This window comes from Haliotis rubra, unplaced genomic scaffold, assembly GCF_003918875.1.
Source record: "Haliotis rubra isolate DU_JTF1 unplaced genomic scaffold, ASM391887v1 Scf28, whole genome shotgun sequence".
NCBI lineage: Eukaryota > Metazoa > Mollusca > Gastropoda > Lepetellida > Haliotidae > Haliotis > Haliotis rubra.
In genome coordinates, this window is record NW_025766891.1 from 3720229 (window position 1) to 3732685 (window position 12457).

The following is a 12457-nucleotide window of genomic DNA, read 5'->3' on the forward strand; positions in this document are numbered from 1 at the left end:
ATCCGTACGTTCATGATTTGTTGCACGCACCGGTCACAGGTATGCCAAACTATATAAACCAAACATTCGCTCTAAAGTAAGTAGAAGCTTCTAGGAAATATTTTAAAATGTCCCCAAACTGTAAGAACGGTCTATGTGCGTTAACGCACTCTCCCGATCATGTTCCAAATGTGTTCAGAAGGGGAAATATCTGGGCGTGTCGCCCTCGTGACATTCTTAGGCTGCTGGAGGTGGGCATTGCGCAAAACATCATGCTTGTACATCATTTCTGATCATTTGACAAGGACCTCGTATTTCATTAAATGATTACAATTTTGAATCCATAGCATTCGCCTTTTGAGCTCTATTTCTAGTGACTTTTGACGCCATGAACGGAATCGAAGGGCCATATTCTGAATTTCTTGGTACGTGTTAGAGTCTGCTGATGACATACTGACACACAGTGTACTGTACGCTGACAGTTTGAAACATTACACAGCCCGTATACGAGTGCACACGATAGTTAAATAGATAGTTTATGAAGAAACAATGAATGAAATAAAATATAGCATAGTTCTATGATTAAATAATTGGACCACAGTCATAAGTCGATCTTCCTTGAAAGTGTCAAAATAGAGAATAGAACCTTAGGTCAGTGTTTGGCGCTACTATTTGCGGCACGTGCAAACGATCGGATTTGGTTTTGTGTCATGTTTCACTTGTTCCATATGATGTTTGTCTTCAACACATGTCTTTGTTCTAATTAGGGCTGTCTGTCTACATACATCGATAATCGTTAACTAAATGTCTATATTGGAGAAGTAGCATTGAGCAAAAAAGAACCAACCAAATGTCAGAAACAAAACAACATGCTTTACATCACTGGTGAGCACATACATTTATCCATGGATTCCACAACATGGTACAAGAACATTTGTAAGCTGTCAACCATTAAAGATATTACAATGTGCATTGTGTACATAGATTAAAACTGCATTTCGTCTTTATAGCTTGTTTACGATATTTTCGTTCACAAAAGTTTCATAGCCACAATATTTCTTCCCATTGGCTATATTTCCTATTAATTATGTTTTACAGATTAAAGATAGTATGCAGCAGAGAGGGTTCGGGTGATTCTGGCACAGTCAGGCTGGTAAGGCTCATCATCAGCTCAGGGCCCTTGCCTCCTCTACACGCAGCCCAGACAGCGAATGGGACTTCTCCCAGGAAACGGTGTCTAGTCGAACCCACCAAGAACTTTCCGGAGAATATGAAGGTTCCCCAACACTGCAGCCTTCTGCATTACCCAGAGTGTCAGAAGGGCTGTACTCTCCTGATCTGCGCCAAGAGATCAGGAGGTACCAAACCAAGGGCACAGAGAACAATGGGGAGCCTGACGACAGTGTACTTGGGATGCAAGCGAGACATTTCAAAGGCGAGGTCCACATATTTATCATGCTTTTCCTTAATTTTGCCAGTCACATTGGTGTCAAAAGGGACAGAAAATTCAATGACATAAATAAATTCATTGGCTTTATCAAAAACGACAAGATCAGGTTTGTTGGCTGGAATTCTTCTGAGGCTGTATATGGGCCTATTCCACAGAAGTTTGAAAGCATCATTTCCCGTGACGCCCTGGACATGTTCAGGGTCGTACCATGGATGGACCTCGGAGTCAAAGCTACAGGCATGTCGGAGACGGGAGTAAAAGCAACGAGCCATGCCATCATGTCTTTAAAGATATGCTGTTTGTGCCAAGGAAGGGCATCCACTGACAAGGTGTTGGACAGTCTCCGTGCAAAGTCGACATTTCATATTGATATTTTGTTTAAGAATCACATTCAGGCGACTGCCAGAGGGAAGTGACTGGTCCTGAGCAGCAAAAAGGAAGCCCTCAGTTTCATATTTAAGACCAGCCGACTTCATCCAGGCAAAGGGGTCGGTGGGATTGCTATTCTGTTCAACACACTGCATGTACACACGTTGCAATGGCTTCTCAGGAAGCTTCTCCACAAAAGACCAACTCTGGGCAGACTTGGTGAAGGACTTCACCTGGTCTACTCCCATTGCTGTACCGTACAGCAGTACATCGCCATCAACAAAATCTACCTCAAATTTCAGATTCTGTCCAACAACCTTGGCACGCTTAAGATAGCTGTGGAATTCCTTGCTTTCATCTTGAGTCTTCACACGCTTCTTCAACACAACGGCAAGACAAAGTCCAGTGAACCACGGGATGCCATGGACCTATTTGCATGGCTCGTCACCATGCTCGAATGAATGTTAAAACGTTCGCAGTTTCTGAATAAAGCTGTTCTTGTCCAGGAGTGGTTTTGTATGGGTTGACCTTTAGAGAATATCCAACACACGTGTGATCCTTTATAGCATGCTAATTATATGCATGAAATAGTTGTATCGTGAAATAACGGATATTTTATTTTTGAAGTTACTAATGTGATTATCATATGTTTTTTTCCCGTATTATCAACTTAATAATATAAAAGTTGTCAAATCATGATTTCTAGTCATTTGGATTTATCTTTCATGTCACATGATACAGTAGCTTATAAATGAACAGCAAAAGAAATGCAAATGTAACTCGGTTGTCAAAGTTTGAAATAATACGTGTAACCGAAAGACTTAACTGCCATCCACATTTTTATGCCCAGCAGAAAGGAGGTAACTCTAAGGGTGAGAGCTGGGATGGATGAAGTGAAGTACACATTTTTGTGTGTTTACAAATTTTGTAAGCATAATTTCATGCAGTAAGCAACATCTGTATATGTTACAGTTATAAAATATACTTAAATGTAAGTCTGAAAATGTGCAGTTATATCAAGGTAAGGAAAAAGGCTTTGCCTAAAACGGTGTTACCTGTGTTTCTTTTGACTGTTATTTGTGAACGGTATCCCCATGTTTGTTTGTTTTTGGACGAATATGAATTTGTGTTGGTGTTTGGAATGTTTTTATTCTTGCAGAAACAATGTAAGAACCTGTCATTAAGTTATTAATATTTTTTTTCAAACTTAAACACGTGCCATTACATGAGCATGGGTAATGTCTGTTTGTCCCAACTATAGCCAAAGGAAATGTATTTTATCCAAATCCGAGTATACTTTATTGTGCTTGGTAAGATCCATTCTGTAACTTAGGGAATATTTCTGGGTGGTAAATACAGTGAAATTAGTAGGAAATCTTTCATGTTTTAGCTTGGACTCACCACTACGACGAGGACCACAACAAGCATAAGAAGCAGCACTGTGGTGTATGATCATTATGATAAACAAAGAGTAAAAAAAGTAGTGTTCCTTGAGAGCCCTAACTGTTAAGAATGTAGATGTTGAGCCTGGAGGACCATCAACACCCGCCTGTATCTCACTGTACGTTGTTGATGTGCAAAAACTGAAGCTGAAGCCGTACAACAAACCACAGAGACGTGGTCTGATTCTGCTCCGCTTCACCCCTACAGTACTTGATGGCCTTTTGAGTCACCAGTGGAATACATAGTGCAGCCAAACATTCGTCTAACTCTGCCAAATAACAAGACGTAATAACTTCACGTCTAATCCAAGCTAAAACAAAGGATGCAATCAAACTGACTCATAGTCAACATGCATGGTATGAAGACAAAACATGAACATATTAATAACAGAAACATTAGGCAGTCGTTCGTTGTACATTGTTATTTATGTCACAGTTCTACTCAGTTGTAAAAAGTTTGATTTGTATGGCAGCGACCATGTTCTTCTTGAAAAGCTCATAGTCATCTAACATAGGGAGAGACAAACTGTTTGCACATGTGTTTGCAAAAAGGAAATTCTTCTTGTCTTCAGGTGATTCAATTTCTGTCGAGTGAAACAACAGGCGTGGAGAGGGGTCGAATCCCAGAGGCGGGATTCCGTCAGCCCCGGTCACAAACACCAAGAGGTCTTTGAGTGTTTGCACATATGTTTGCAAAAAGGAAATTCTTCTTGTCTTTAGGTGATTCAATTTCTGCCGAGTGAAACAGCAGGTGTGGAGAGGGGTCGAATCCCAGAGGCGGGATTCCGTCAGCCCCGGTCACAAACACCAAGAGGTCTTTGAGTGTGGGGACTTCCGTACCTTCTGAAATGGACATACAGTGCACTACGCTTGTTACTAACACGACGTATAAACCAACATACGTTATATTATAGTCGAAATGTATATAACAAACTAAGGTTATGACGAACTACATGTACTTGACGTTTGCATTCGTTCTAACCGTAGTTTACCGTATACTCAGGAATACATTGGTTATATATTAATTTTTTAAGACCCTGTGAAAACCGTTATTGAAACGTTTGCAATATTCCGTATGCTTGAAGCATTTAGGAATAGAAAGGAAACGAACTGATTGATCCTGATGAGATATATTAAATACATTCTGCATTAAATACATGAAATAGACTATCCTTATCAGTTGTGGGATACCTTTGGAGAAATAATCACTGATTTAAACTATGATATCAGTTATCCAAAGCTATATGATCTACCTTCGTAACAAATACTAATGCACGGTGTATTCATTTATAAAAAACAACTATCACATTGATCGTACCTTCCAAATCAAGAAGAAAATCTCTCCAGTTTGAGAGAACAATCTCTTCTTGGCGGCGTCGGTTGGAGTTGGCCTCTGCTAAATCTGGCTCGAACAATAGTTCTATTGTTGTAGAATCCAGAAGCCTTTTTTCATATACAAAAACTTCTTTCATGCGTGTTCCATGATGTTTTAGCGCTCCTAATACGCCAAGCGTTTCAAGTCTTCTGCAGAATCTAAGATACACAGAATTGAATGTTCAGTATCTTATCAAGGTGTTCATCTGTACTACAGTGCAATGTCACTATTTCATTGTCTTACATTTGGTACGAGATACAAAATGTGTTAAGTGAATGCACTGTTGACTTTAGTAATAAGGGACGGTGGGTGAATATTATTTAACGCCGCGTCAAACAATATTCAGTCACTGTCCTTTTGTTTAAGGTATGTCCATGGATGGCTACAGTGTGTGCTGTCTATTCTGCACAAATGTATGTATTCGATGTTCGTGAGCGTTTACATAAGAAATAAACAGAAACATTGTAAATCTCGAATAAATACGCACTTGATGTTTACACTTACTGGTCAAAACCTTGATGTGCACGTCGAACACAATGAATTTTGTTATGGCCTTGCACATTTCTTTTGTCGCCTGCTCAGCGTATGGACCATGGATATACAACCTGCCATCTGAATCAGGTCTTCAAAGGCCGTGTAATCCTCGGCCTGAGATAACTGATAATAGATGAAATAGATAACTTTGCGTTGTCATTCCAGTGTAATATATAGCGGATATTTGCATATGTGCAAACGAAGCGAGTCTTTTAAACAACGTCCTCCAAAGACATGAACCCATGGTTCACTCTCTTGTGAAGCTATTCATTATGAGTTCATGCAATTCATTTAATTATCAATATTTACTTTCACAAAAGTTACAGGTTTGTGCCCAATCGCATTACGTAGTTGTTAACTTTACATACAGCATACAGATTTCACTACACGATAGTGCTTTATATCAAATACTGATCATTTCAATCAGCGTAACTAAATTCCATTGTTAAACTAATAATGAAATGAATGAATCTTGAAATGTACACTTTACAATATTCTTGGAATGTTTTGGAATAGCGGCTTAGTTCACTGAGCATATTTTTACGAGATAACAGACAGCAGATTATTAATGTACTTGTATTCCCGTGTATACCAGACGAAATAAACTTACTGAACTAATAGTAAAATACGTGTGATTAGCTTTTAGTTAGGTGTCTATTCACTGATCGGTTGTGCACCCTTACCTTCACCACTTGATCCCTGTATTCGTGGTCCATAATGTGGTCTGTTGTTGGCTGAGCGCTGTCTATGCCATGGACCATGGCATCACACAGAAAGTGGATGGAGGAAACTGGGTAGTGGTCCACCGTGCACAATAGAGTATGCAATCATCTGTCCAACAAGTTCGTATGTCCGATCTTGCAAAGCTGAAAGTGTATTCGCAACACAAATGCAGTTACAGAACAGTACTTGTTATCAGTAGTATGTTTGGCAAAATTGAAAAATTAACTGGTTCACGAGATGTTGAACAAATCACCCATTTTTCCAAATTACAAGTGGAAGAATATAATCGATTAATCATGCATGCAGTCAATGAAAAACAAAGAGTAAAAAAAGGAATGTGTTCCTTGAGAGCCCTAACTGTTAAGAATGTAGATGTTGAGCCTGGAGGACCATCAACACCCGCCTGTATTTCACTGTACGTTGTTGATGTGCAAACACTGAAGCTGAAGCCGTACAACAAACCACAGAGACGTGGTCTGATTCTGCTCCGCTTCACCCCTACAGTACTTGATGGCCTTTCGAGTCACCAGTGGAATACATAGTGCAGCCAAACATTCGTCTAACTCTGCCTATTAACAAGACGTAATAACTTCACGTCTAATCCAAGCTAAAACAAAGGATGCAATCAAACTGACTCATAGTCAACATGCATGGTATGAAGACAAAACATGAACATATTAATAACAGAAACATTAGGCAGTCGTTCGTTGTACATTGTTATTTATGTCACAGTTCTACTCAGTTGTAAAAAGTTTGATTTGTATGGCAGCAACCATGTTCTTCTTGAAAAGCTCATAGTCAAGTAACATAGGGAATGACAAACTGTTTTGCACATGTGTTTGCAAAAGGAAATTCTTCTTGTCTTCAGGTGATTCAATTTCTGCCGAGTGAAACAGCAGGCGTGGAGAGAGTCAATCCAGAGGCGGGATTCCGTCAGCCCGGTCACAAACACCAAGAGGTCTTTGAGTGTGGGGACTTCCGTACCTTCTGAAATGGACATACAGTGCACTACGCTTGTTACTAACACGACGTATAAACCAACATACGTTATATTATAGTCGAAATGTATATAACAAACTAAGGTTATGACGAACTACCTGTACTTGACGTTTGCATTCGTTCTAACCGTAGTTGACCGTATACTCAGGAATACATTGGTTATATATTAATTTTTTAACACCCTGTGAAAACCGTTATTGAAACGTTTGCAATATTCCGTATGCTTGAAGCATTTAAGAATAGAAAGGATACGAAATGATTGATCCTGATGAGATATATTAAATACATTGTGCATTAAATACATGAAATAGACTATCCCTATCAGTTGTGTGATACCTTTGGATTGAGTTTGTGATTTACTGAGAAATAATCACTGATTCAAACTATGATATCAGTTATCCAAAGCTATATGATCTACCTTCGTAACAAATACTAATGCACGGTGTATTCATTTATAAAAACAATTATCACATTGATCGTACCTTCCAAATCAAGAAGAAAAATCTCTCCAGTTTGAGAGAACAATCTCTTCTTGACGGCGTCGGTTGGAGTTGGCCTCTGCTAAATCTGCTTCGAACAATAGTTCTATTGTTGTAGAATCCAGAAGCCTTTTTTCATATTCAAAAACTTCTTTCATGCGTGTTCCATGATGTTTTAGCGCTCCTAATACGCCAAGCGTTTCAAGTCCTCTGCAGAATCTAAGATACACAGAATTGAATGTTCAGTATCTTATCAAGGTGTTCATCTGTACTACAGTGCAATGTCACTATTTCATTGCCTTACATTTGGTACGAGATATAAAATGTGTTAAGTGAATGCACTGTTGACTTGAGTAATAAGGACAGTGGGTGAATATTATTTAACGCCGCGTCAAACAATATTCAGTCACTGTCCTTTGTTTAAGAGTATGTCCATGGATGGCTACAGTGTGTGCTGTCTATTCTGCACAAGTGTATGTATTCGATGTTCGTGAGCGTTTACATAAGAAATAAACAGAAACATTGTAAATCTCGAATAAATACGCACTTGATGTTTACACTTACTGGTCAAAACCTTGATGTGCACGTCCGAACACAATGAATTTTGTTATGGCCTTGCACATTTCTTGTCCGCCTGCTCAGCGTATGGACCATGGATATACAACCTGCCATCTGAATCAGGTCTTCAAAGGCCGTGTAATCCTCGGCCTGAGATAACTGATAATAGATGAAATAGATTACTTGCGTTGTCATTCCAGTGTAATATATAGCGGATATTTGCATATGTGCAAAACGAACGAGTCTTTTAAACAACGTCCTCGAAAGACATGAACCCATGGTTCACTCTCTTGTGAAGCTATTCATTATGAGTTCATGCAATTCATTATTATCAATATTTACTTTCACAAAGTTACAGGTTTGTGCCCAATCGCACACGTAGTTGTTAACTTTACATACAGCATACAGATTTCACTACACTATAGTGCTTTATATCAAATACTGATCATTTCAATCAACGTAACTAAATTCCATTGTTAAACTAATAATGAAATGAATGAATCTTGAAATGTACACTTTACAATATTCTTGGAATGTTTTGGAATAGCGCTTAGTTCACTGAGCATATTTTTAACGAGATAACAGACAGCAGATTATTAATGTACTTGTATTCCCGTGTATACCAGACGAAATAAACTTACTGAACTAATAGTAAAATACGTGTGATTAGCTTTTAGTTAGGTTGTCTATTCACTGATCGGTTGTGCACCCTTACCTTCACCACTTGATCCCTGTATTCGTGGTCCATAATGTGGTCTGTTGTTGGCTGAACGCTGTCTATGCCATGGACCATGGCATCACACAGAAGTGGATGGAGGAAACTGGGTAGTGGTCCACCGTGCACAATAGAGTATGCAATCATCTGTCCAACAAGTTCGTATGTCCGATCTTGCAAAGCTGAAAGTGTATTCGGCAACACAAATGCAGTTACAGAACAGTACTTGTTATCAGTAGTATGTTTGGCAAAATTGAAAAATTAACTGGTTCACGAGATGTTGAACAAATCACCCATTTTTCCAAATTACAAGTGGAAGAATATAATCGATTAATCATGCATGCAGTCAATGAGAAATCTCCTGAAACATGCACGGGTGTCCCGGTGCACCTCTTGTACTATCATACACTTGGACTTATGAAAAAGCACGCATGCATTCTTGACACACAAGCACCACAGTAATCCATTACTAAATCAAACCATTTACTGATATAATGTGGATGGAGCCAGAATGAAGCAGCCCGCAGTTCCCATCATGTTCTTATGAGATATGAAATGAGAGATTGTGTGTTTCCGTACATTCTGTTTCGCAGTGTTCAACATCAAGAAAGTGTCAGTGGTTGTCATATGATCTGCAATGTTCAGTGTACATATTTATGGTCAGCCTGTGAAAATATCAAAACATGTCTTCGAAGTTCCAGATGGAGAACCTTAGTAGATTTTGACATATGGACGTTTTGTATTGATGGTATGTCTGGATATGAGTTGATTTGAGTTGAGTTGATTTGAGGTGAGTTGAGGTTAGGTTTAACGTCGCACTTAAGAATATTTCGCTCATATGACGACGTGCATGCGTGTGTATGTGTATGTGCGGCTGCTTGTACTAGCCTAGACTGAAGCTGGTTTTATAGTGCTAGCCTACTGAGATACCATGCCGCAGTGAAGCATGAATACTGACTGACTGACTGGGTTTAGTTTTACGCCGCTTTTAGCAATATTCCAGCAACATCACGGCAGGGGACACCAGAAATGGGCTTCACATTGTACCCATGTGGGGATTCGAACCCGGGTCTTCGGCGTGACGAGACAACGCTTTAACCACTAGGCTAAAGCATGAATACCCCACTCAGACACATTATACTGACTCCGAGCCGACTAGTCCTTGTTGTAATCATTAATGCCGAGCGCCAGGCAGGGACCAATAAGTACCATATTTTAACGTCTTTTGGTGTGACGCGGTCGGGGATCGAACCCGCCACCTTCTCTCATTTCTCTGCCATCATAATGCTTATGTGTGACGAAAATACTGACTAACAATTCTGACAAACAAGACTAAGAAATTCGATTAACATACAAAACAAAACATTTCCTGACGCCCAGTGTAATGTACTTAAAATACAGAACAAAGTGTGTTCATAACCATGTACACTATATGCTATCCAAATACAAACACACTGCGTTCATAATAAATGGGCAAAAAATTAACCTGCCCACATAGCAATTGATCAGGTAGGTAGCAATGGATTAATTGGGATTAATTAACCCAATTCCATTTCTACACAGACCATTAGTCCTAATTAGTGATGGTAGTTGTACCAATTCGGTCAGTGCAATTTCCGTATGTCCCATTTCTGGCAGTGGATTTTAACACCTCCCTAATTACTTCATCTGGACACTGGCAGTTTTGGGATAAATTGCAATAAGAACATATACTGACATATACATGTTAAAAAACCAATGCAATGGTATGCTCTATAAAACATGTAATCGAAGGTTGGTGATGCTACCCTTACCTTTGTACGGGGCGGTGGGGTAGCCTAGTGGTTAAAGCGTTGGCTCGTCACGCCGAAGGCCCGGGTTCGATTCCCCACATGGGCACAATGTGTTAAGCCCATTTCTGGTGTCCCCCGCCGTGATATTGCTGGAATATTGCTAAAAGCGGCGTAAAACTAAACTCAGTCAGTCAGTCAGTTACCTTTGTACGTGTATGCAATCATTTATGTGTGTTTGTGTGTGTGTGTGTGTCTATCTATCTATCTATATATCACTAAAACCTGTATAGAAACAGAAACTTTTAAGTTTTCTTTGATTTATTACAATACTTGGAAAGTCATTGAAAGTTATCCATAAATTACCATGGAAATGGTCCCTTCCCTCCCCAACCCCTTCAAGTAGTACTATACAACATTTTTCATATTTGCATATCTTTGCAACATCGGAATCTGGTATCTAAATTGATAATGTGTGTCTAATATTTCTGTTTGCAAAGCAAAATAAGTATGAAAATATGCAATTTGTGTTTAAATTTACTGCAAATTTGATGAATTTGGCGTGTTTTGAAAATATCAAGCATGTTCATCTGACCTTGAACTTAACCTTGAAAGTTAAACAATTTTCCTTGACCTGTTTGTAAACAGTTCAGTTGTATGTTACAAGCAATCACTGAAACACATGCATAAAGCAAAGTTAATGTTATCTTTGATGTATTCAAATATAGAATATTTACAGTGACATTGGCCACGGTGGCGCCCCCTAAATTTAATATTCCGTGACACTGTTTATATTGGCAACATTTAATTTCATATACAGTGACTCTGAGCTCAGAATGTAGGTTGGTGTTATTTGTGTTGACATACCAACAATATATATGATGAAACTTTGAATTTTAGCCCAAATTTGCTACACAATTAATGAATGTGACCTTGGCCTTGAAGGTGTTAATGCACTTGTATTTATGCACTTGTATTCCCAGGGAAACAATCTTGAAACAATATCATTCTTATAATTTAGTTACATAAAGGCATGATTGTCTCAGTTCACTCTCAGCTGTAAAATGCGTACCCGTGAGGGTGTGCTGCCAGTGTGAGTGTTTAGTTCGTGCGCCTAACAGGCAGCATGGCTGTGTGATGCCAGGGAGTATGAGATTCCAAGCTTTCAAACGGTACCAAAATCATCTTGCTATAACTCCGGTATACGTGTTTACGTGTTTAAATTTTTGACAACAAAAAGCCACTACTCCATGATTAGTTATACCAACTATAACATTCTTATCACATAATTCCTTTAAAGTTCAAGAATTAACATTTCGGCATCTTGAATTTAAGCAGTGTGAATGTGCACATTGTCATACAAAATACCTGTTTATGTATTAGTATGTATTAGTTTCCATTTTGTGTGAGAGAATGTTAGGAAGTGAGGAGAGATTATTATAATTTTTATAAAGGAATTCGACTGTTAAATGTACCTGAATGTGCGTGTCTGCAGCATGCAAACCAAAGAAAGCAAGAAAACACGACACACAATCGCAATGCACAAACAGATGATATTTTAAGCATTATCCCTTCACTATGGGTTTAGCAAATTACACCTCACGTACCGAATCTACGCAGGGTCAAAGCTGATTACTGAAATATAACGTTGTATAAAATAACATTTAGAATCATCTTTTAGCTCATTTTGTTTCCTAGCAGTATTTCAGTATATTCAGATTATGAAGAAACATTTGAAACGTGTATTTACCAAGAATGGCCAACTGAAGGCGTGATTTACAGACTCTCTTGGAAGAGAACTGAACCACACTAGTAATGTACATATGCTTATCATAGCAGAGGCACATCGCGGTTAAGATAATATTACACATTAACATTTCCTTTCTTCCTTCCGACAAAATACGGTTATCTTCTGTGACGTCATTCTGTGAAGTCTTTTCAAAAGACTTACAAAACATAGGGGATAGTGTAAATCCAGCTAGGGTCCATGCAGGTAGCAAAGGCACTGTAAGTGCCCATGGTCCCTAGTATGGTGATATACCGATTCGTTGGTGCCCATTTTTAC

At 38.9% G+C, this 12457-nt stretch overlaps 2 long non-coding RNA genes across 2 annotated transcripts; both read right to left on the reverse strand.

Annotated features, from left to right (window-relative positions):
* Positions 1–3977: 3977 nt before the first annotated feature.
* On the reverse strand, positions 3978–5141 carry LOC124281168. Its single transcript, XR_006899862.1, has 3 exons — positions 5120–5141; positions 4559–4773; positions 3978–4083 (listed from the first exon to the last, which is right to left on the reverse strand). It is a non-coding gene; the product is annotated as an uncharacterized LOC124281168 (long non-coding RNA).
* A 2840-nt stretch (positions 5142–7981) lies between these two features.
* LOC124281167 lies at positions 7982–9452 on the reverse strand. The gene is made up of 2 exons (XR_006899861.1): positions 8624–9452; positions 7982–8067 (listed from the first exon to the last, which is right to left on the reverse strand). It is a non-coding gene; the product is annotated as an uncharacterized LOC124281167 (long non-coding RNA).
* Between the last annotated feature and the right edge of the window lie 3005 nt (positions 9453–12457).